At 41.9% G+C, this 23,678-nt stretch overlaps 1 protein-coding gene across 2 annotated transcripts in view; it reads left to right on the plus strand.

The window, feature by feature from the left end:
• Window positions 1–23,678, plus strand: part of tmcc3 (transmembrane and coiled-coil domain family 3) — a 133,370-nt gene that overhangs the window by 34,378 nt on the left and 75,314 nt on the right. The window contains exon 1 of one of the 2 annotated variants that reach the window (XM_080207162.1): window positions 18,313–18,407. The exons of the other annotated variant lie outside the window; for it this stretch is intronic. The gene's annotated coding sequence lies outside the window, so the exon portion shown is untranslated. Of the gene's footprint in view, window positions 1–18,312; window positions 18,408–23,678 lie in introns of those variants that run through there. 2 annotated transcript variants of the gene reach the window in all.

A 23,678-nucleotide genomic window follows, 5' to 3' on the forward strand; every position in this document is an offset into this window, starting at 1 on the left:
TGACCCACTCTACAGGATTACATTCCAGGTGGATCAGACAATTTATTTCAAGGCTGTCGGGTTTATTTATGAGTTTGGAAGATCCAGGAGTACCAGATAAATGATAGCAACTTCCAACATAAACCATCCTCCTTTCCAATGTTTTTGTTCCAAGACAATCTTATTCGGAGCACAGTGTTTTCCAGATAACTGCTTTTTGATGGATGATACACTCTGTCTAATAAGATTAAATCGTTACAATAGCTAATCAGTGATTTTGGTGCACATTGTGCCCAACATAGCAGCATTTTGAAAAACATTTTTCTCCGGTTTACACTCAAACTCATTTGCAAATTGTTGAATGCAAAATGCCCCAGGGACCAACAGAATTGGAAAGCATTTCAAAATAGAATTCATTGTTTCAATTTTGCTTTGTTGACGTATTTAGCTGCGATAAAATGGTGAGGTCTGATTAATACAGCTGAAAATGGGCTTATCTCAAAAACTGGGCATTTCTAGTTATCATCAATAAACTTCAAAATTATTTTGGAAAAAATATTTAAAATGTTTTCTAGTTCGATTGCTAGGATCAGAAACCCCAAGGCACATTACAAAGCCATACTAGACTCCAATAATTTTCTACTTTGGCATTGTAAGGATATGATGTTTCATTCCAATTGTAATTCTACTGACAAACTAACAAGCTTTAATCAAAACAAACTTTATTTAACAACACAGTTTAATTATAACAAATGAACTGCCTTAACATTTACCAATTGAACAATACTTAAACACGACAAGATACAATTATTAACTGCTAACCTATCACTATTAGTTCCAATCAAAGAATATTTCTCTTTTCGACTCAAACCTGTCTTTAAAATTAGTTAACAGACATACTTGCTTTGACTTAAACTAACAGTCCTGGAGATTTCAGAAAGCCTTTGGGAGAAAGAGAGAGAGAGACAGAGACACTGCTTTCTTCTGGCAGCCCAGGCAACAACTCCTTGTATTCTAAAATGAAATTGAAATTGGCTTTCCTGAAAGCTTAGCTCCTCCCATTAATCATATGACTCTGTTCTTGTTAATCAAAAACTCACATGAATCTGCATACTTAGTCTATAATCCCAGGAGACCCAATATAAACAAAAGGTCCAGTAACTCTACAAAGAAACACATTTTCCACTTGTTTACTAGGAAAATTGATTTTTGTAACAAAACACTGTCTCCTAAAGCAACCCCACCTTAAACAGAAAATATATCAAAATAGCATAGTAATGTAATTTAGTTCCCTCAATTGTCCATCTGATTTCCTTTTGATCACCACAGCTTCCAACATCCTCATCATCAGTGAGTTTCAGGACATTGGCATTCACTGCGTAGAAAGATCCACCTCATATCCCCCCATGTGTGTCTTGCCCAAAATCTTAAATCTGCATCTGCTGGTCCTTGTACCATCAGCAAGTGAGAAATTTTATAATTTTGTATGATTCATCTTAATATTCACAATCCAAAGACGTGCATGTTAGGTGGATTGGCTATGCTAAATTACCCCTTAATATTCCAAGATATCTCAGATGGGGGGATTAGCAGGGTAAGTACATGGGATTACGGGGATAGGGTCAGGGTAAAATGATATGTCAGAGAGTCGTTGCACTCGTTAGGACGAATGTAGGGATCTTATGATTCTGTGATTCTGTCTTGCTTTGGTAGCAAGTTACACAGTCCCAGCACTCTCTGGTACCTTAAGTACCATTTTACGATGTTAGTGGTGCTGTAAAAATGTAAGTTGTTGTTGAATTGCCACTTTTTATAGAGAAGTGACTACCTTATATTTAAAGCCCTGAGTTTTCATGTCCCCCACAATGCCTCCCCTAACCACTGAAAGAGATGCGACCTTGAAATAATTCTTTGTTGGAAGGCTATTATTCAAAGCTCTGAATGTCCCGGGTGACACTTTACGGTGCAACTCATTGGTTAGATTCTTTATGAAATCATTTAATGTTAGTCATGGAAACTGGGTAATCCAGTTCAGATGATGCAGGGTATTTGACAGCATTGATATTATTTATATAAAGCTGAAATCTCCACAAACTGCAGGATAAATATTTACATTTATTTATGTTAATAGCAGGTGGGAATCATGTGGGCACACAGCCAAGATGCTTCTAGAAACACTTGACAGAATAATTTACCTCAAGCTTTTCAACATTCCTCGTCTGAATGGGATCTGGGGGAAAGTATGTGAAATAACCGCAGATTGTACATATATGTGAGAAACACAGCTCACAGTTAAACAATTTAGTCAAGTCAAGTTCTGAAGGAGCAAGATTTTATTTGACGTTCTTGCAAGACCGGGTGTCTAGCGAAATAGGCACACCTCACATAGATTTACAGCACATTTTATACCTTTTTTACAAGCATTGTGATGGCTTTGCAATGTGATGTTCTCTCCTAATTGGTGGTCCCTGTCCCATCTATGTGTTGACATTCTCCTATTGGCTCGAGGTGCCCTAAGTTCCTATCCCATCTAACAATGTCTCCTGTTATCACAAGAGTGCATTAGCAAACTCATCCATCTTATCCAATACTGTTACATGTCCAGTTCAGATTGGCAGTAATCAATCCTTTGCCAACTTAATCACTGCTGTCCCGACTATCTCAGTGACCCCTTCCCCCTTTTATGCTTAGTTGTATAAACAACACATCTTGCAGACCATTTGCTTTTTATAACGTGGGCCTCTTACATTCCTGCAGGATGTGGTGTATGCTTCACTGCACATCACATCTCTGATGTTATCTCTACATTACAGGCAGTCTTTTTATTATCCCTAATTATTGCTGTGTTAGCAGCATCGAACCTTATGTCCTATGTTTGTGACTAAACTCACAGTTGTTTCCATAAAGTGGGTTATCAATATGCCTAACTATATCCAATCTATTTAACTTCAAGCTATTTCTCTATGGTCTACAAATATATGTGTTAACAACATCTTTACCTATTGCTCACAATTCCCCCCTTTTCTTTTTAATTTGTTGTTGACACATCCATCCATCCTCACATTTCAAATTCCTGGAGCATTTGTTCTGCTATTTTATTTACTTCATCATTCAGTTCATTTCCAATTTTCAATAAATTCATTCTCTCTCCATGATCTACCGTAGACATTTTCTTTGTTAGTGTTGTTTCAATAAGCCTTTGGACCAGTCCCCTTACACAGGGGATTATGCAACATCCCACGGTTATCAATATCCTTGCCATTATTATTAAGGAAGTTAGTACTGACACCACCATTCCTTTCCATTTTCCAAACCAGGATTCTAACCAGACAGTGAATACGTTGTTTACCCCAGAGTTTTCTGCTATTTCCTCTGCTAAGGTTGTTAGTCCTCGTAAGGCTCGGGTTATAGAGCCATCAGGAGCCGTATTATTTGGGATAAAGGTACAACACTTTCCCCCCAACATTACACATACACCTCCTTTTTCTGCTAACGTCATATCTAAGGCTATCCTATTTTCCCACGCCATTCTACTAGTGGCGTCTAGTTGTTCCGCCAACTCCTTGACAGCATCCCTGGTTTAGTTAATGAATCTCTGTTGTATATAATATATATAATTTATCCAATCTACGTTCTTATTTATTGTCACCCACCAAAACAAGGATTCAAACCCAGCTGTAATTTGATTTCGAGCTTTAAATTCATCTGGGACTCCCCGAAGCACTCCTATGGGATCTAGATATATCTTTTCATCAAAAGAAATTCCTATCACTGATCTCTTATTTTTCCTGATCCTTTTTGATTCTTCAAATGCCAAGGTAAATGGTATAGCCAATTGGACAATTGCACATGTACCTTTCCACTGGGGGGGTAGAGTTGGCCTCAGTACCCTTCCTCCACAATACCACCATATATCTGCTCTGGGGATTTTCAATGATGAATAGTTCCCTCCCATTCCGTTCTCTGTAATGCTCCTGATTTCTGAGCATGTTTCTAACTCCCCCATATAATGAGTTAACTCTGCCCCTTGTCGGTTCACACATGAAGTGTGATTCACAACAGCAGTGAGAAACTGAGGGGGAGTTTTTAAGTTCTTTGCTTCCACGGGAGGGAACATCAGGGATAGGGATGTGCAGTTCGGATTGCCTCATGCTTCCTTTTCTTGATACAGGGCTAACATGCACTCCATACCTCTTCTGTTGCGTTTCCATCCCAGAGGGAAGGGTACTATTTGAGCCACTGGCCTCCCAGACGCACAGGCATAGCAATTGCTTTTATTTAAGCTTTTTACAGTGTATTTGATCCATTCCACCCAGGCATTGGTCTCCTCATACCCAGTCTCTATTTCAAGGGTTTGTTTTAGGTTGTTTACTTCTACCATTCTTACTGCCCTTGGGTCATTTTGGGGAACCTGATCATTTCGGTCGGGTGTTTTCAAATTTTTATCTACATAGATTTGGAAACAGCATTTCAATTTGCTGTCTTTTCCTCCCTCCTTTACCCTGATTCTAAATACTGCCTGGTGCAGTTGATAGTCTCTGGTCCAATTAACCGTAAGGAAGGGTCCACCAGCTATAGAGTACCAGGAGAGGTTCTTAGGATCTAGAATTGGACCGTTTATTTTGTTGGTCCATTTGGTCCCTTTTATTGTTATATATATAGGATTGCATTTCTTGTCTAAGCATTCTGATCTGGACTGCATATGTTTCTGATGAAGGGATATTATGGAAGGGAGTCCACCCCAAGGATATTTTCCATCAGCATAAAATTGTAAGGATTCTACCGAATATTTTCGCTGGCTCACCAGATCTCCACACACTACCAAAGAACATAGGTCAGTTTCTACCACCTATGTTGTAGGGAGATCCAGAATCGTAATTGAGCTTATAGTATTTTTCCTTTCCTTTTCTAATTTATCTGAATTATATCCCATACTTGTAAGTACTTTCTGAGACAAGAGGAAGGAAAGCATTATCCAGGTTACCCCTTCCATTCTATCCCTTTCTCGTTACCTTTTAGGAGAGAACTTATTCAAAACAGTTTCTTTCCCGCGCTCACGCCGCTACTAGAAATTGATTATTTAGAGTCTTTTAAATTTCAGCTTTAAAGGTTCTTCAGTTGGTTCGACCTTCCACGTGTCGGAATTATCTGGAGGTTTTACCAGTCCTTTTGATTCTAGTATGATGTGTCCACCCCTTTTCAGCAGTCCTGATTGCTGTCTCAGTTGTTAGGAGTGCTTGATATGGTTCCTCCCATTCCAGTTGCAGCTTAGTTTCTTTCCATGACTTTACCAGGACCCGATCTCCTGGTTGAATTGTATGTACCGTGAAGTCGAGGGCTGGAGTCTGCGACAATAATCCTTGTTTCCTAAGGGAAGATATCGAGGAGGACAGGCCCAGTATATATTTCTTTAAAAATTGATCATTCATTTCAGGAACCGGTAACTCCCCGACTGCTCCCATATAAGACAGTCCAAATAGCATTTCATAGGGGGATAAACCCAAATCCTTTCGAGGAGGTGTACAAATATGCAAAAGTGCTATTGGTAAGCACTTAGTCCAAGGGAGTTTCGTTTCTATTATCAGCTTAGATCCTCTGTCCACTCTAAAACATTAGGTTCTTCTTCTAACAGTTTCAAATATAGTTGTTTAGTTTTCTGTGCGTACCCTTTGATCCACAATCTACAGTATCCTACTAATCCCAAGAACCTCCTAAGTTCCTTTTTAGTCCGTAGTATATTTAGATCTAGGATTCCTTGTATTCTTTCTGGATCTATTCTTCTCCTTCCCTCACTGATTAGGTGTCCAAGGTATTTAACTTCCTTCTCTACGTACTGCAGCTTTTTCTTTGACACCCTGAATCCCTGTTGTCCCAGAAAATTCAATAAGCTATTTGTGGTTTCTATTACCTTTTCCTTTCCTCCTCCTGTTACTAGTAGGTCATCTACATATTGTAGTAACGTGATTTCATCAGGCTTTTTAAATCTTTCTAACACCTGCTTTAAGACTTGACCGAAAAGATTTGGGGACTCTGTGAACCCCTGTGGGAGCACTGTCCACCTGAACTGTTGTTTCCGTCCTGTGATAGGATTTTCCCACTCAAAAGCAAATAAGTCTCGACTTTCTTCCACCAGTGGGCATATCCAAAATGCATCTTTTAGGTCTACTACACTGAACCATCCATGATCAGGAGGAATCTTGCTTAATAAAGTATAAGGATTAGGGACAACGGGGTGTCGTGTCTGCACTATCTGATTCAGGGCCCTTAGGTCTTGTACCAGGCGGTACGTTCCATCAGGCTTCTTTACAGGCAATATAGGGGTATTATAAGGGGACATGCAGGGTTCTAACAGTCCATCTCTAACCAATCCTTCAATTACTGGCTGTAATCCTTTTTTTTCCTTGCAAAGGTATAGGGTATTGCTTAACACACACCGTCTCTCCTTCTTTTTTAAATTTATTTGCAGAGGAGGAACGTCTAATCCCCCTCGGTTTTCCTCCCCTGCCCAGACTATCGGGTCTATTTGCTGTTCCTGTTCGTCTGTTAATACTGCCAATGGTTACTGTTAATTGGTTCTTTTCTACTCCAATTGCCAAACCCAATTTAATTATTAAGTCTCTGCCTAATAAATTACTGCCAACTGCTGGTATGTATAAGAGTTGACCCTCTATCCGCTCAGTCTGATATTTAAGCATAATCGGTTCAAACATGGGGACTGTAAAACCTTCCCCTTTCACTCCTGATACCATTAATTTTTTTATCGATTAACTTTATTCCTCTCGGTATATAATTCAGAGAGGATCTAGTGGCCCCCGTATCCACCAGAAACACCGCATCTTCTTGTTGGGGACCCACCTGCAGATTTATCAAGGGTTCCCGGTGGATTCCCGGGGGTAGGAACCCCTGACCTCCCTAATCTTCATCCATACTCATGAGAGGCACTACCCTCTCTTCTCTTTGTAATTCAGGGCACTGTCTTCTAAAATGTCCAACCATTCCACAGTGATAACACCCCTTTTGGGTTTTTTTTGTGTTACCCCACCTTTTAGTGCCCCACCTTTTCTACTTCCGCACACCTTCCGTTCAACATACTGATACCCTCGTGTCCTTTCCTCAGTTAGGGGATTTACCCTCTTCCTCACAATCTCATCTACGGTCGCTACCATTATCTTTGCCTTCTGTTTCTCTGTCTCATTATCTCTCTTCACAAATACCTTCTGTGCTTCTCTTAACAATTCATCAAGTGGCTTCTCACTCCACCCTTCTATTTTCTGAATTTTTTTTTATCCCCACTCCACTTCTTAGTGGAAGTGACTACTTGTTCAATTAGTCCAGCTAACTGATGTATTAACAATACTGCTATTTTCTTTGTTTGGTTTCTTTTTTTCTAACTCTCTAATCTGTGATTCTGACGTTTTAATTCTCTCCTTGTCGTCAGCCCAATTTTTTTTTACCCAAGACTGAGATGTGTTCAATTAATCCAGTTTAAACCTGTTTAATTAATTCAAACTAAGAGAATTCCAATTATCTTAGTTCCGTCCTTTTTTTCCCAATCATTTCCATTGTTGATCTAGTGGGTGAAATGGATCCCACCCCTAGGTCGCTCTTATCACAGTCCGGTGATACCTATCAGGGGTGATCAGTCCCCTCCGTACCACCGCTTACACTCGTGAGCTTACACCCTTAAGCTCACACTATTAAGCCGGCTTTCTTTCTTACTCACGTCTGAACATCACATCCCAGGCATCCTTTTCTAGCCTTTACACTCACTTCAAACTTCTGAGCTTCGCGTAGGGGGCTACCCTCTCCACAACTGGTCTAAGGCTAGGTGTAAAGACAGACACCTCCTTATCTGCACGTGCTCAGCTCAGACCTCTCACACACTCACACTCTTTCATCACAGATGAGCACCTACTGTACTTTGATTCACTCCCTTAAATTCGGTAATCTATTCCGGAGCTCCGGTTGTGGCCATTCAACCGGACCCGTAAACAGATCCCAGGTTTCAGCACCAATTCTTGTAGGTAAAGATACCTCTGAATCCAATTGTGAGTCAAAGTACAGCAGTTTATTTAACAAAAGCCTGATTCAGAAAATCCAAAATAAGATTTATTTTTATCACCTTTAAATATCCTCACTAAATCAAGACCCTTGCACATTCTTACAATTCTGGTACAATAAAACAAAACATCACTTGGAACACAGATGCACGAAGAAATACTGAAAGCATTCTAATGTGCAATCTACATGTTTAATTATTTCTACAGCTCTGCCTTTGTAACCAACACAGGCAAGTACAAAATCAAATCTACTGTTTGCCTAACTGGTTAACTCTCCTTACAACTTTAAGATGCAATGTAATGCCACCTTTCCCACTTGGCAGAATTCAAATCTCTGTCCGATCCCTACATAATTTAGTAAACTTAAAGCAATTCACTTTGATTGGCTATACCTATTACATCACATGAGGGTCTCAATTACACAGTTACAGCCTCTCTCTCTCTCTGTACCATACAGAGTCAGCCTGCTTGTCTCTTTTTTTTAACCCTTTACTGGTGGGAGCTCACTGGCCTCTAATAAATTTGACCTGTTTGATTTGGGTGCCCCATGCCGTGACAAATCCCCTTCTCTCTCAAACAGTCATATAGTCATGCACAATTCCAAATACATAACTGCTATTAGCGTTCACCCCGCACCTCAGTAAAAGCCTATGTCAGGGTTCCCAGTTCCACTGACATACTTCTCTCTACTCTTTCTGCTTCCTCATCACATAACCTCCCCCGCAGCCCCGAAATTAACATTATCCAGCAACTTGCATAGTCAATTCCTTTCTGGGACACCGGCTGCTTCTGTCTCACATATTCATTAAGAATATGACAAACCCAATCCTCCTCCGATCCGTACTTTGGCCAGAAGACAGACGGACTCCGGATTGCTTCTTTCACCCAAACAAGACAACAATATCCTCTCATTGTCGTCTTGTTTTTATCCCTAGTACAGCTACTAGTGCTCCAACCTTCCAACATCCTTCCCAACGGACTTTCTGGAGGGATGTTACCTGGGGCCCCAATCCTGACACCTTTCCCGGGGGACTTCTTCCAACTACCCCCATTTTTCCATGGTTTACCGACCACGACCCGGTCGCCAAGGCAATACTTAAAAGTCACTTTTCTTACCTTGGTCCGTGCACAGCGTTGCCCGACCACACGACGGTGCCTATCGTATCCCACTTACTCGTTCAGAACAACTTTCCTAGGATTCTTAACAGTCAGTGGCAGAGAAGCCCACCGATGAGCACCTGGGACCGTTCAATTTGGAACGGGACGCGTCTTCCCAGTTACCACCGGCAACCTCCCTACCAGGGATGTTAGGATCCCGGACGAGCCCCCAATTGTGAGAAACACAGCTCACAGTTAAACAATTTAGTCAAGTCAAGTTCTGAAGGAGCAAGATTTTATTTGACGTTCTTGCAAGACCGGGTGTCTAGCGAAATAGGCACACCTCACATAGATTTACAGCACATTTTATACCTTTTTTACAAGCATTGTGATGGCTTTGCAATGTGATGTTCTCTCCTAATTGGTGGTCCCTGTCCCATCTATGTGTTGACATTCTCCTATTGGCTCGAGGTGCCCTAAGTTCCTATCCCATCTAACAATGTCTCCTGTTATCACAAGAGTGCATTAGCAAACTCATCCATCTTATCCAATACTGTTACATGTCCAGTTCAGATTGGCAGTAATCAATCCTTTGCCAACTTAATCACTGCTGTCCCGACTATCTCAGTGACCCCTTCCCCCTTTTATGCTTAGTTGTATAAACAACACATCTTGCAGACCATTTGCTTTTTATAACGTGGGCCTCTTACATTCCTGCAGGATGTGGTGTATGCTTCACTGCACATCACATCTCTGATGTTATCTCTACATTACAGGCAGTCTTTTTATTATCCCTAATTATTGCTGTGTTAGCAGCATCGAACCTTATGTCCTATGTTTGTGACTAAACTCACAGTTGTTTCCATAAAGTGGGTTATCAATATGCCTAACTATATCCAATCTATTTAACTTCAAGCTATTTCTCTATGGTCTACAAATATATGTGTTAACAACATCTTTACCTATTGCTCACATATATTATGTGACTTGAAGAGTTACTTGGTACTCAAGGGATGATGCGTTGAGTTTCTGCCTTCTTTAGGCCAGCATTTTAGCAAGTTCCTCCAAACCTTTGAAAAGGGATTGAGACACCCTGTGCAGACCTGTTATGTTGGACCACAACTGAAAACACAACACTCCCTTTCAGGTGCAAGCTGTACAAGGCACTGGTGAGGCCGCAACTGGAGTACTGTGTGCACTTTTGGTCCCCTCATTTGCAAAAGGATATATTGGCCTTGGAGGGAATACAGAGGAGGTTCACCAGGCTGATACCAGAGATGAGGGGGGTTAGCTTATGAGGAGAGATTAAATAGACTGGGTCTGTACTCACTGGAGTTTAGAAGGCTGATGGGGGGATCTTATAGAGACGTACAAGATAATGAAGGTGCTAGATAGGGTAGAGGTTGAGAGATTCTTCCTGCTTAGAAAGGAAACCAGAACTAGAGAGCACAGCCTCAAAATAAGGTGGAGGGCAGTTGAGAACAGAGTTGAGAAGGAAGTTCTTCAAAGGGTGGTAAATCTCTGGAATTCTCTGCCCATTGAAGTGGTGGAGGCTACCTCACTGAATATATTTAAGTCACGGGTAGATAGATTTCTGATGGACAAGGGAATTAAGGGTTATGGGGAGAAAGCGGGAAAGTGGAACTGATCCACTTTAGATCAGCCATGATCTTATTGAATGGTGGGGCAGGCTCGAAGGGCTGGATGGCCTACTCCTGCTCCTATTTCTTATGTTCTTATGTTCTATTCTGTTGGAAACGCAGCACATCCTAGATTATTGCAGTTATAAAAAAGTTCAGAAGCTTGACACCATCCACGAGGAAACAGTTCACCCTATTGATGGGCCAGCACTATATTCCACTCAATATTCACCTCCCTCTCTCTTCCAGCGCACTGTAGCTGCATGAGTGTAAAATCTACAGAATGAACTGTAGCAATTCACCAGTTACACCCCACCCCCACCCCCTTGCAATCTCTGCCACTGAGAAAAACAAGGGCTGTAATGTTGTCAGGTCAACATCCTCAGATTCCACATCATAAAAACGGAAAATGCTGAAAATATTCAGCAGATCTGTGGAGACAGAAACAGAGTTAACGTTTTCAATCAGTGACCTGTCATCAGAACTGGGAGAACAGCATCGATGTAACAGGTTTAAAACTAGTACAGGAAAAGGGGGAAAGATCACAGAGGAGAGGCTAGGATAGGGTAGAAGGCAGGAATTATTCAATGGTGAAAGGGGTGACGGTGCAAGGCAAACGTGGATGGTAATGGGACAAAGGAAAGATGTGCCAAGAGGAGATGTAAATGGTTACAGCAAAACCATTACCAACAATCTGCCAATAGCTAGGATGTACCTTACACTGAGTCTGATAAGTGCCAGATGGAAAGATGAGATACTGTTCAAGCTTATTTTGGGTTTATTTAGAACAGTGTATGAAAGTGAGGACAGAGGGGTCAGAGTGAGGTGTTACATTATACTTGTTTGTACAGATCTCACAATAGTTCCAAGAAGAATGCACGGCAGTACAGTGGTTACCACTGCTGCTTCACAGTGCCAGGGACCCACGTGCAATTCCTGGCTTGGGCCACTCGCTGTGTGGACTTTGCACATTCTCCCCATGTCTGTGTGGGTTTCCTCCGGGTGCTCCTGCTCCCACACTCCAAAGATGGTGAATTGGCTATGCTAAATTGCCCCCTAGTGTGGGATTGTAGTTGGTGCAGACTTAATGGGCCGAATGGCCTCCTTCTGCACTGCAGGATTCTATGATTCTAAGACGCCTACACTCACCTTCTCAGGATGATTAAAGAGAGGGCAGAAAAAAATAATTGCTGACATTCTGAGAATAAATGTTTTCCAATCTTTCAATGCAGTCAGCCATTCATTGCGTGCTCTTTGCTAGAACATTCCATACTTTTCTTTCCTCCCACAGTCTAAAAGACATGCTGGCTAGGTGCATTGACCAGGTGTGGCGACTAGGGAAATTTCACACTAACTTCATTGCAGTGTTAATGTAAGCCTTACTTGTGACTAATAAATAAATTTTCAACCTTCAATTACTTTCTGTCACTGCATTCAACAACACAAAGGTCAAATGTTGAGGTTTCCTTTATCCAGGAATCATGAGTCTCTAGCTGGAGGGCATGTCCCAGTCTGTCTGACATTCAGCCCACTCTCAGCTCCCAGGTCTTGCTGCAATTGAGTGAGAGCACAGCTGGATGACTGTGTATAGTTTTTGTCTCTTTACACAAAGAAGGATATAACTGTTTTATAACTGTGTGACTTGGGGCGATGCTGAAAAGCCTGTTTCCTGTAAAAATGACAGTGAGATTTTGTATTGCCGCTCACTAAGCCAGGTCCCAATTCCCACCATTTAGTATTCCGTTAATTGGATGCAGGTAACTGTCCAGTCAGAACCCCCTCACCCCAGTCCACGCATCCCGTCACCAGTGAGAAACGACACCAATCCAGACCACATCTGGATCAACAAGGTGGGTACATATTGGCATTTACCTGAGGAAGGCCCTGGGCCTGCATCCTGATTTCCAGGGACCGTGGCCCCTGGAACACACAGCAATGGGTGAGGAGAGCATCTATCAGGTGGATCTCCTAGCTTCAGTGTCATCGATGAAGTCCATCTTCCAGATTCAGAGTGTTCCTGGTAGTCTATCTTCTTTCTTCAACATTGGGTCAATTAAGTCTTGATACTTTTTAAAAATGGTGCCCAGATAGGATAGTGAAACTTGAGCCTTCCAGCTCATTCTGCCACACGAAACATTGCAAAGCTTCTTAATGCATCCTTAATGAAACCGCAATTATGCAATATGGCGCTAATTCCTAGCAGGAAACACTCCCTAAACTTGGTCCCGCCACAGGATTTAGTCCAGGGATAAAAGTCCCATCCATAATGTCAGGATAAGGGCCAGCATTTGGGACTGAGAGGAGAAGAAATGTTTTTCTCAAAGGATTGTCATCTTTGAAATTCTGCACTCCAGAGGGTTAAAAATACCCAACCATTGAGAAACTGAAGAGCAAGGTCAATAGATATTTGGATTTTAAGTGAATCAAAAGATGTACAGGCAGCAAGGAACAGATCAGATGCTCAAGGAGTATAAAAAATGCAAGAAGCTACTTAAGAGGGAAATCAGGAGGGTTAAAAGAAAGCATGAGGTTGCTTTGGCAGACAGAGTGAAGGAAAATCCAAAGAGCTTCTACAGGTATGTTAGCAGCAAAAAGATAGTGAGGGATAAAATTGGTCCTCTTGAAGACCAGAGTGGTAGACTGTGTATGGAACCAAAAGAGATGGGGGAGATACTAAATGGGTTTTTTTCATCCGTATTTACTGAGGAAATGGGCATGGAGTCTACGGAAATTGGGTAAAAGCTGAACTGATGCTGCTGATTTAAATATCATGAGTAAGTGCATGAATAATATTTGCTCAGGTCAGAAATGGATAGTGACTCTTAGACCATATTTTCACTAATAACTACCCAACTATCTTGATGTTTAGAACTTATTGGATTGAGGAGTAAAGGGGGAAATGGCTGAAGGAAGGGCTGGGGTGGAAGTTCTAACTCATTACAACATATACAAATTATTAGAGGGATCGTTTTGCTGAAAAGTTTAGACTATGGTCTTAACTCAGAGTAAGGAGTGGGCCATTCAGAACAGATATGAGGAGAAACTCGTAGAGTGGAGGAGAATCAGTCCATGAGTGCATTCAAGCGAGATTATTATATTTTTGGACTATTAAGAAAGTCAAGGGATATGGGGTTTGGGTAGGAAATGGAGTTGATGTATCAACCTTCAAAATCCTGAGGGGTCTGGACAAGATAGCTAGGAGAAACTTTCCTACTTGTGAAAGGATTGATGGGATAGAAATTTAAAGCAATTTGTGAAAAAAGCAACTGCAATATCACACTACAGAGGGTAAGTGTCTGGAATGTACTGTCTGAGAGTGTGGTGGAGACAGATTTACACAGCGAGTGGTTAGGATCTGGAATGTACTGGCTGAGAGTGTGGTGGAGGCAGATTCACACAGCGGGTGGTTAGGATCTGGAATGTATTGTCAGAGAGTGTGGTTAGGATCTGGAATGTACTGGCTGAGAGGGTGGTTAGGATCTGGAATGAACTGTCTGAGAGTGTGGTGGAGGCAGATTCACACAGCGGGTGGTTAGGATCTGGAATGAACTGTCTGAGAGTGTGGTGGAGACAGATTCACACAGCCAGTGGTTAGGATCTGGAATGTATTGTCAGAGAGTATGGTTAGGATCTGGAATGTACTGTCTGAGTGTGATGACGACAGGTTCAATCAATGCTGTTACAATTCTGTGATTCAAATGCATTTTTTGATCAAGCTTTTGTTCACCCTGCCTAATATCTCCTCCTGGGTTTTGATTTTCTCCTATTTACACCTTTCCTGAAGCACACTGGGACAATTTTCTATGCGTTTTGCTGCTGTATTTCAGATGAAAGTTTAAGCTGAGGCCACGTCTGCCTTCTTGAGTGTCTGTAAATAATTTCTTCACAATGTAATGAACTGTGGAGATTTCCTCGTGTCCTGGACACCCTCAATTAACATCACTGAAAGGTAGCACGGTGGCACAGTGGTTAATCTTGTTGCTTCACAGCATCAGGGACCTGCCTTTGATTTCTGGCTTGGATCATTGTCGCTGTGAAGTCTGCACATTCTCCCCATGTCTGTGTGGGTTTCCTCCATTTGCTCTGGTTTTTTCCCACACTCTTGAAAGGTGTGCTGGTTAGGTGTACTGGTCATGCTAAATACTCTCTCAGCGTACCTGAACAGGCACTGGAGTGTGGCATCTATGGAATTTTCACAGTAATTTCATTACAGTGTTAATGTAAGCCTACTTATGACAATATAAATAAGCTTCAAAACTTTAAAAGGGATTGTCTGCTCATTATCATAGTGCTGTTTGTGGGATCTTGCTACACACAAGTTGGCTACTACGTTTCCTACATTACAACAATGACTACGCCTCAAAAAGTACTTTGTTGGTTACAAAACGCTTTGAGAAGCATTAAATAATCACAAGTCTCTGTTTTCTACGATCACTTTAACGTTTCAAAGAATTAGCATCAATTAGCAACTTTCGCCTCAGATTCCTTAGTGCTCCCCCTCCATCCTTCTGCTCTCAATGTTACTTTCCATGTGTCTTTGATGCATTGAGTTAATTGATATTACTGTAAGGTTTCATGGATTATTGGTATTATTGCTTTTGTTGCGGGGGGGGGAGGGGTGGTGGGTGGTGAGGGGCAAGGGGGAAATGTCTGAGATACTCCCCAGTGGAAATAAAAATGCAAAAGTTGTAGAAGGAACAGCTGGCTCATTACCACCTCTTTTACAAGAATCACCCTGCTTTCTGAAAATAGTTATGTTTATAATTTTATTATTTCTTAATGTGTTAAATGAAAAACAAAGAGAGGTGATAATTTGAAGTATTTGCTGGGGATTTGGTGTCTTTGGGACTTTGATTTCTATCGTCATTGCAACATGAGCTGTGTCTCACCCACTTACCCTTAGAAAATGAGGTCTCATTGAATTTATACTAACAACCTTTAGATTGTGTTTTAGCTCGGGTTTGTTGTTAAGGTCAATAACTTTATTTCTGGTAAATATTTTATCCGTTGTTTTGAGGCAAGGTCACATCCTTGCGGGAAAGCTGCAACATTTGTTAGATGTGGTAGAATATCTCACATCTTTCATCACAGGGAAAAGATAGATCATTCAGTGTCACCATGGTTGAAGTTTGCTCCTTGCAGGGCCCCAGCAGGCAGTGCTGTATGAGTGGAAGGGTAGTTAATGCACACAGGGGAGAATACAATTGTAGTTATACTGTATGAGAATGTGATACAGCTCACTTTATAAAGAGGATGATAAATGAAAAACTTGCACATGTAAAGCACTTTTCATGATGTCAGAACATCCCAAAACATTTCAGGGTCAGTGAAGTTGTTGAAGTGCAGTCACTGCTGCCAATTTGTGCACAGCACAAATGGACATGGGACAATGACCAGATTTTTGTTCTCTCTGGTTGAGTAGATTATCGGTAGTTTGGCTGAGAGACCTGTGTCTGTCATTGTTATATATTCACCATCAAGTAATGCTTTAGGTATATACTGTAACAAAACTGAACGTCTAACAGGAATGATATAAGGAAGTGGTTGGAAAGGGTTTTGTGATATGACCAGTAATACTGCAGGAAAGGTTTTCACAAAATCATATTTAGGAGACTCCCTTTCTGGGGTAAGCGATGAAAAGTGAAAACCAGCTTTGCTCTGTTATAATTTTTAAAGTAAAAAGCCTGACAACACCAGGTTTAAGTCCAACCGATTTATTTGATAGTAAACTCACAGTGAGTTTACTATCAAATAAATCGGTTGGACTTAAACCTGGTGTTGTCAGACTTTTTACTGTGTTTACCCCAGTCCAACGCCGGCATCTCCACATCATAATTTTTTTTAAAATGCCAAGGACACTTGTCAGGATGATTCAGTCACCTCCCTATTTTCTAAAAAGTGTGCTGCTCCCTTGAGGCCCTTCTATTTAACTGAAACAGAAATATGCAAGCCTATTATGGAATTTTCACAGTAACTTCATTGCAGTGTTAATGTAAGTCTACTTGTATCTTTAATAAATAAACTTTAAAATTTGGATGGTTGGACTCGAATGTGCTCAGGCATCATTTTGCAGTGTGATAAAGTGGAGGAAGGAGCTGACAGCTACCCCCTCCCAGGACAGAAGATTTATCAGTTCAGTAACATGGGCCATGATTTTACTGCTTTGTCCACCATGGGAATCGGAGTGGGTGAGTGGTGGACAATGGGAAGATCCATTGATCTCGGGCAGAATTTTACAGTTTTGGGATGAGCGAGACCGTAAAATCCCACCCCCCGCCATGGTATTTATTTCAAAAATGATTTAATATTTATTGTAGCACTCACAATTTGCAAGAACAGGTGTATGTTTACTCCGTGTGCTCTGATTTTCCCTCAGTCCAAAATATGTGTGGTTTAGGTGGATTGGCCATGGTAAATGCATGGCAATAGTGGTGGGGTGAGCCTTGGTCAAATATTCTTTTGGCAAGTCGGTGCAGACTCGATGGGCCAAATTACCTTCTTCTGCACTGTAGGGATTCTATGGTTCTATGGAGCGGACCCTGCAGTTTTCCTTCACTCTCTGGTGTGAACATTACTGGCTAGATCAGCATTTATTGTCCATCCCCATGACTCTTGCTTGAGCTTCTCACCTGATGAAAGAGAAGCGCTCCGAAACTCGTGATTCTAAATAAACCTGTTAGGTTCATTTAGACTTCAACCTGGTGCTGTAAGAAGTCTCACAACAACATTCTTACTGTGCCCATTACTCTTGAGGTGAGTGGCCTTCTTGAACTCTGTGTGGTGAAGGTGCTCCCACAATGGAGCAGTTTGATACAAGCATTTCTTCCACACAAAAAGGCAATAATTAATTGTCTGTCAATTGTAGTTAACTATATGCAGGGGGAGGGCATTGATTGGGTTGCAATTAGAGCATGTATTAAGAGACATTTGCGGACACTGAAATGAGGGTTGAGTTAGATATATACTTATAATATTTCATTCTGTGCATAAGCGTAAAGATTGTCTTTGGTTGCATCCTGCACCAACAGGTTGTTGAGTGTCTAATGCTGGAAATTTCTTCCAAGCGGCTGTCACGATGGGGTTCACTCGAGTGGGCTCTGGGACCCTATCAACCCCTCCATCATACTGCACCCGCTACTCTGTCAGCGCAAAGATGATGTCAGCTTGTCAGACTTTTAATCAGCCTATGAATCCATCCACGGTCAGGCCATACTGGGAAAGGGGAAATGTGTGTGTGAAAATATAAAAATATCAACATAGACAAGGATCAACAAACTGTGATATCACTGAATCATTTCAGCATAAATTCTAAACTCTAACTCTGGCACCTAAGTCAACACCTTCTCTATGAAATGGCCTCTGGACAATAGTGACTTGTAAATAGGCTGTGAATGACATTGCGTAACATAACACCAGGTTAAAGTCCAACACATTTATTTAGGTAGCACAACATTTGGTAAACCTGTTGGACTTTAACCTGGTGTTGTGAGACTTCTTACTGTGCTTACCCCTGTCCAACGCCGGCATGTCCACATCGTTGTGTAACCTTTCAAGCGCTGGTTTAACAACAGCAGAACCAACCTTCCTGCAGAATCTTCAGCAAAGAAAACATCCAAAGGAAGAGAAACAGGTAGGAGGAAGGAGGTGGGGAGGTAACTGAGAACAGCCCTCGGGAGGCAGACAGAGAGAGAGAGAGGAGTATAACATGGCACCAAGAGGGTTAATTAAACAGCCTCTATATTTACAATAAATTTCTTAAGTTCTATCAGTTGTCAGCTGCAAGGCAGAATATTCCCAATTCCAATTCCTTTAAACTGTTTTTCCTGCTGAGTTTGTCAAGTGGGTGTGATGAAGAATAGCATGCTAGATAAGAGGTTGAAAGAGGTTTCTTTAAATGAATATTTATGTTCCAATCGCCTGTAAATATTTCAGTTTCAGCCAGGATATCACCACACTGTTTTCTATAGAGCTACACAGATGAACAATCAGAGCAGCCAATCCTTTGTTTTATAATTGAAGACTAAAACCTTTGTTTCACAGACTTTCTGTAAAATACTGAAATAGCAATGTTGCGGGGTAATCTAGGGTAGATGCAATTGTTTTCCCTACTGGGTTATCAAGAACATAGTCTTGGAATAATTGGTCAGCCATTTAGAACTGAAATGAAGTGAAGTAATATTAATTCACTCAAATGGTTGCTAATCAATGGTTGTGATTTTCTTTCACAGAGGGTTGTAGTTGTTCAGCCACTGAATGTATTTAAGGCAGGAATTTGTGGATTCTTAGGGAATAAGGGTCATGGGGATAGTGCAGGAACATGGAACTATAGAATCCTAAAATGCAGAAAGAGGCCATTTGGCCCATCAAGTCTGCAATGATTCTCCAAAAGCGCATTCCACCCAGGTTCTTCCCTCGGCCTTATTCCTTTAATTCATGCATTTGCCAATGCTAATCCCCCTAACCTACGCATCTGTGGACATTAAGAGGCAATTAGCATGGCCAATCCAACTAACCTGCGCATCTTTTGGACAGTGGGAGGAAACCAGAGCACCTAGAGGAAACACACACAGCAATGGAGGGAATGTGCAAACTTCACACAGACAGTCACCCAAGGCCAAAGTCAAACCCTGGTTCTGTGAGGCAGCAGTGCTAACCACTGTGCCACCTTGCCACCTCTTGGAGTTGTGGTAAAGATCAGCCATGACTTTAGTGAATGATGGAACAAGCTCGAATAGTCAATAGTATCTGTATTTCATCAGTTTCATGTTGATGCAAAATCCAAGCATTTCAGGTACCAAACTAATTGCACATTGATACCAACAGAGACCTTCCACTGTCCTGTCCCAGGAGTTCCTCTAGGTCAGTGATGGGAAACCTGCAGCCCAGGGGCCACATGCAGTCCATGTGTGTTCTGAATGTGGCTCACAAGACATTGGTTGTCCGTTACCCTTTCGCAGAGTTCCCACATTCTGCTGGCCTCCAACTGCAAAGTTTTTCCTATTGATGACTGAAGTGATATACCCAAAAAACAAGGACAAGTGAAGTGACATGTGTGCTGACTGTTCACAACATTGACTGCTAGAGCTGGGTGCTCCCTCTGTGTCCAAAGTGTAAATATTTCTTTTGTTTTTATCATTTGAAGTTGATGACAGTTCTATGAACATATAAATTATTAAGCATTTTCTATAACTTGTTATGAAATATTTGGCATGTGTTAAATAGATTTAGTTTTATTTGTGGAATCATGGTTAATGAACAAGCCTGATTTCAATCTTGTAGCCCTCTAAGATGACTTACTAGCTCGGTTCCCCATCACTGCTCTAGGTTCAAATGTCCTCACACCCACATTGGATGTAATGCAAACACAGTACTGGGAATATTGTGAAAAATCAAACAATGCTGAACAGGAAAAGCCCCTCCTTGATCCTGTCAGCCTGGCCTGCACAACCATGATGCAAAACAATATATAAACCACATTCCACTTCATCAGAAACCATGTGACTTGCTGAGAGATCTGATAAACTGATTAAAAGATCCCCCACATAGAGGGGAGAAAAAGGAAAGTTTCTCTCTGACTACCTTAAGTGTTTAAAGGTATCGCAGGAGCCCACTGTACATTCGCAACCTTCAACCAGCAAAGCAATTTACTGTATGGTTTATCCTGTACATTAATTATGCACAAGATAATTAATCCACAAAATAAGATCAATTATGAATGATTTTGGGTAAGGAAACCTTTGCAAATTATTTGTATCATTCTCGATTCTATATCATCCATAATTCATGAATTCACATATGGTCAGGAGTACATTTTTGCAGCCTTCATTAATTTAAGACTGAGCGTTTGAGGATGAAATCCACTTAACACATTCATATTAACATATGGACAAAATTGAAGTAGAGAGAGAACATTCTGGAACTGTGCCGCGACTCCATCAGTGTTTGAAAGAAAAAGGATGGGTTAATTGTACTGGTGTGATCACAACAATGTTTCTGTCATCACCAATCTCTCTCTCATTTTTATCATTGATTAAATTGGATGAATTAAGAGTTTAGTCAACAGTCCCAGAGAAAACTCCCAGGATTACCAAGCTTAATATTGTTTACTTTTCTCCATTACAGACATTTCAAAATGGTCACTACAAATGATACAGGATAGATGGGTCTCACTGCCCCACTTTCATCATGTTTCCTCTCCTCCCCTGCCTCCCAGGGTGACCATACCTGCCCACTCCTTCCCTGCCCACTCCTCTACCAGCCAGACTGATTATCACTTGGCTGGCTATTGATGCAATGTAGGCAACTGTGCATTCTGCATATGCTCAAACTGCTGGAGTGAGCTTCATATTGAGTGAGAATCTCGACCCACTCTCCATCTGCCCACCACACGCCAGCTTCTGGGGTCCACTTGGAGGGACTCTTCTGACCCAAAATGTAAACTTTGTTTCTTTCTCCACCACTGCTGCCTGACCTGCAGAATTTTCCCAGCATTTGTTGTTTTCATTTCAGATTTCCAGCATTCAGAGTATTTTGTTTTACATTTCCATTGTGACTTTCAAAATTTCAGGATGTCCCAAAGCACTTCAGAGCCAGTGGTGTAATGTCACTGTGGTCATGGAGGGTTGGTGGCAACCTTTGGATAGGCACAGCAAGCTCCCACAACAGCCACAGGCTTCATGACCAGATTGCCTGTTTTAGTTATGTTGATTGAGAAATAAATCTAAGTTTGAAGTTGTCACTATGCCTGTGTAAATATTAACAAGAAAGTAAACTGGTTACAGCTAGGAGCCCTTCAATTGAGGTTTCTGAGAGGAAGTTTGATAATTTCCTGAAGAGGAAATAATTGAAGAGCGATAGGAAAAAGAGATGGAATCGGACAAGCTCAATTGCTTTTGCAGTGGGCTAACACCAACATAGTGGACAGAATGGCCTCCTTTATCATTCTAAGGCTGGGACTTTCTGCTACCATTTGCGTTGGGCGGGTTTGGCACCAGGAGCAGAAAATAGACAATAATCTCTCTCTCAATGTCAACAAGACAAAGGAGATAGTCATTGACTTCAGGAAGTGTAGTGGAGGACATGCCCCTGTCTACATCAATGGGGATGAAGTAGAAAGGGTCGAGAGCTTCAAGCTTCTAGGTGTCCAGATCACCAACAACCTGTCATGGTCACCCCCCTCCCCCATGCCGTCACTATAGTTAAGAAAGCCCACCAATGCCTCTACTTTCTCAGGAGACTAAGGAAATTTGGCATGTCAGCAATGACTCTCATCAGGGCAGTGTCAGGGTGTGCCAGGGTTAATGCCCGACATCAGCCTTTGCTGATATCCAGAAAAATCCCAACCTCTGACTAATGTCCAATCAACCTCCTAGCTGAACAGCAGAGAGGATAACTGGATAGGGGGAATAAATCAGAAAAGATAGGCTTGAGGTGGGATTCTCTGGCCGTTCAAAGAACAAAGAACAACGCAGCTCGGGAAACAGGCCCTTCGGCCCAACGAGCCCGCGCCGCCATTTTAACATTGTGAGTTCCCTCTTCCACCCATGACCTTTGTCTATGTTTATGGCATTCCACAATTTGTTACACCAATCAGCCTAAGAGCACATCTTTGGGGTGTGGGAGGAAACCGGAGCACCTGGAGAAAACCCACGCAAGCACGGGGAGAATGCGCAAACTCCCACAGATACTGGCCCAAATCCATGTATCTGCACAGCAAACAGTGATAGTCACTGAGCTGTCATGTTGCCCACCAGCTGGTCCAGTTTAAGCACACACTAACGGGATTCTCTGGAGCTGCTGCAGTGACTGGGGATTTGGCATCAAATTCTCCATCCTCCTTGCAATGGCAGCGAGGCGTGAATGGCCAGCGAATTCCTGACTTGGCATTGCGCCAGTCTCAGAAGTTATGCAATGTGAGTGGGTGCAGAAATCAGAAACCATAAGATATAGGAGCAGAAGTAGGCCATTCAGCCCATCGAGTCTGCTCTGCTATGCAATCATGGCCGATATGATTCTCATCCCCATTCTCTGCCTTTTCCCTGTAACCCTTGATCTCCTTATTGATCAAGAACCCATCTATCTTTATCTTAAAGACACTCAATGACCTAACCTCCACTGCCTTCTGTTCCACAGATTCACCACTCTGGCTGAAGAGATTTGTCCTCATCTCAGTTTTATAGGTGCATCCCTTCACTCTGATAACCCATCTGCCATTCTGAAATGACCAATTGCTAAACTCTCTAATAATCCAATGATCTGCAATTTTTTGATGCTTGCTGCAATTTCCAGGCATTAGACATGAAAGAGTTTGCAAGTGTTTGATGGCAGCTCTGGCAAGGTTCCACGGGGGTTGGTGTAAAGGGCTGACATTGAGACCATGTTTGAATGTAGAAGCAAGTCCTACTTGGGGAAGGGGGCAACTTCTGAAAGGAATTTTGGCTCATTCTTAACTTTTGGACTCTTCCATAAGAAATAAAGGAAAACTGAGAGAGTAAGGGCCCTTTAATTTGCAGCCTTGACTGACTTGCTGTTAATGGTATAACCAGTTTGATGTATGACCTAGAGAGGGATTTTCTGGCCTCACCTGTTACTGGAATTGTCCAGACCCACCAAGAGTCAATGGGCTTTGACTGACCTGCTGTATCCCCACGGCAGATCCTGCCACAGAGCCACAGTGCTAACCGGTAGCCACAGTGCTACCGGTGAGCACTGCTGCTTCACAGCTCCAGGGTCCTGGGTTCGATTCCCGGCTCGAGTCACTGTCTGTATGGAGTTTGCATATTCTCCTTGTGTCTGCGTGGGTTTCCTCCGGGTGCTCCGGTTTCCTCCCACAGTCCAAAGATGTGCGGGTTAGGTTGATTGGCCGTGCTAAGAGATTGCCCCTTAGTGTCCAGGGATGCGT

This window comes from Carcharhinus amblyrhynchos, chromosome 19 (assembly GCF_965287045.1).
Source record: "Carcharhinus amblyrhynchos chromosome 19, sCarAmb.v2.hapA, whole genome shotgun sequence".
In the NCBI taxonomy this organism is placed as follows: Eukaryota; Metazoa; Chordata; class Chondrichthyes; order Carcharhiniformes; family Carcharhinidae; genus Carcharhinus; species Carcharhinus amblyrhynchos.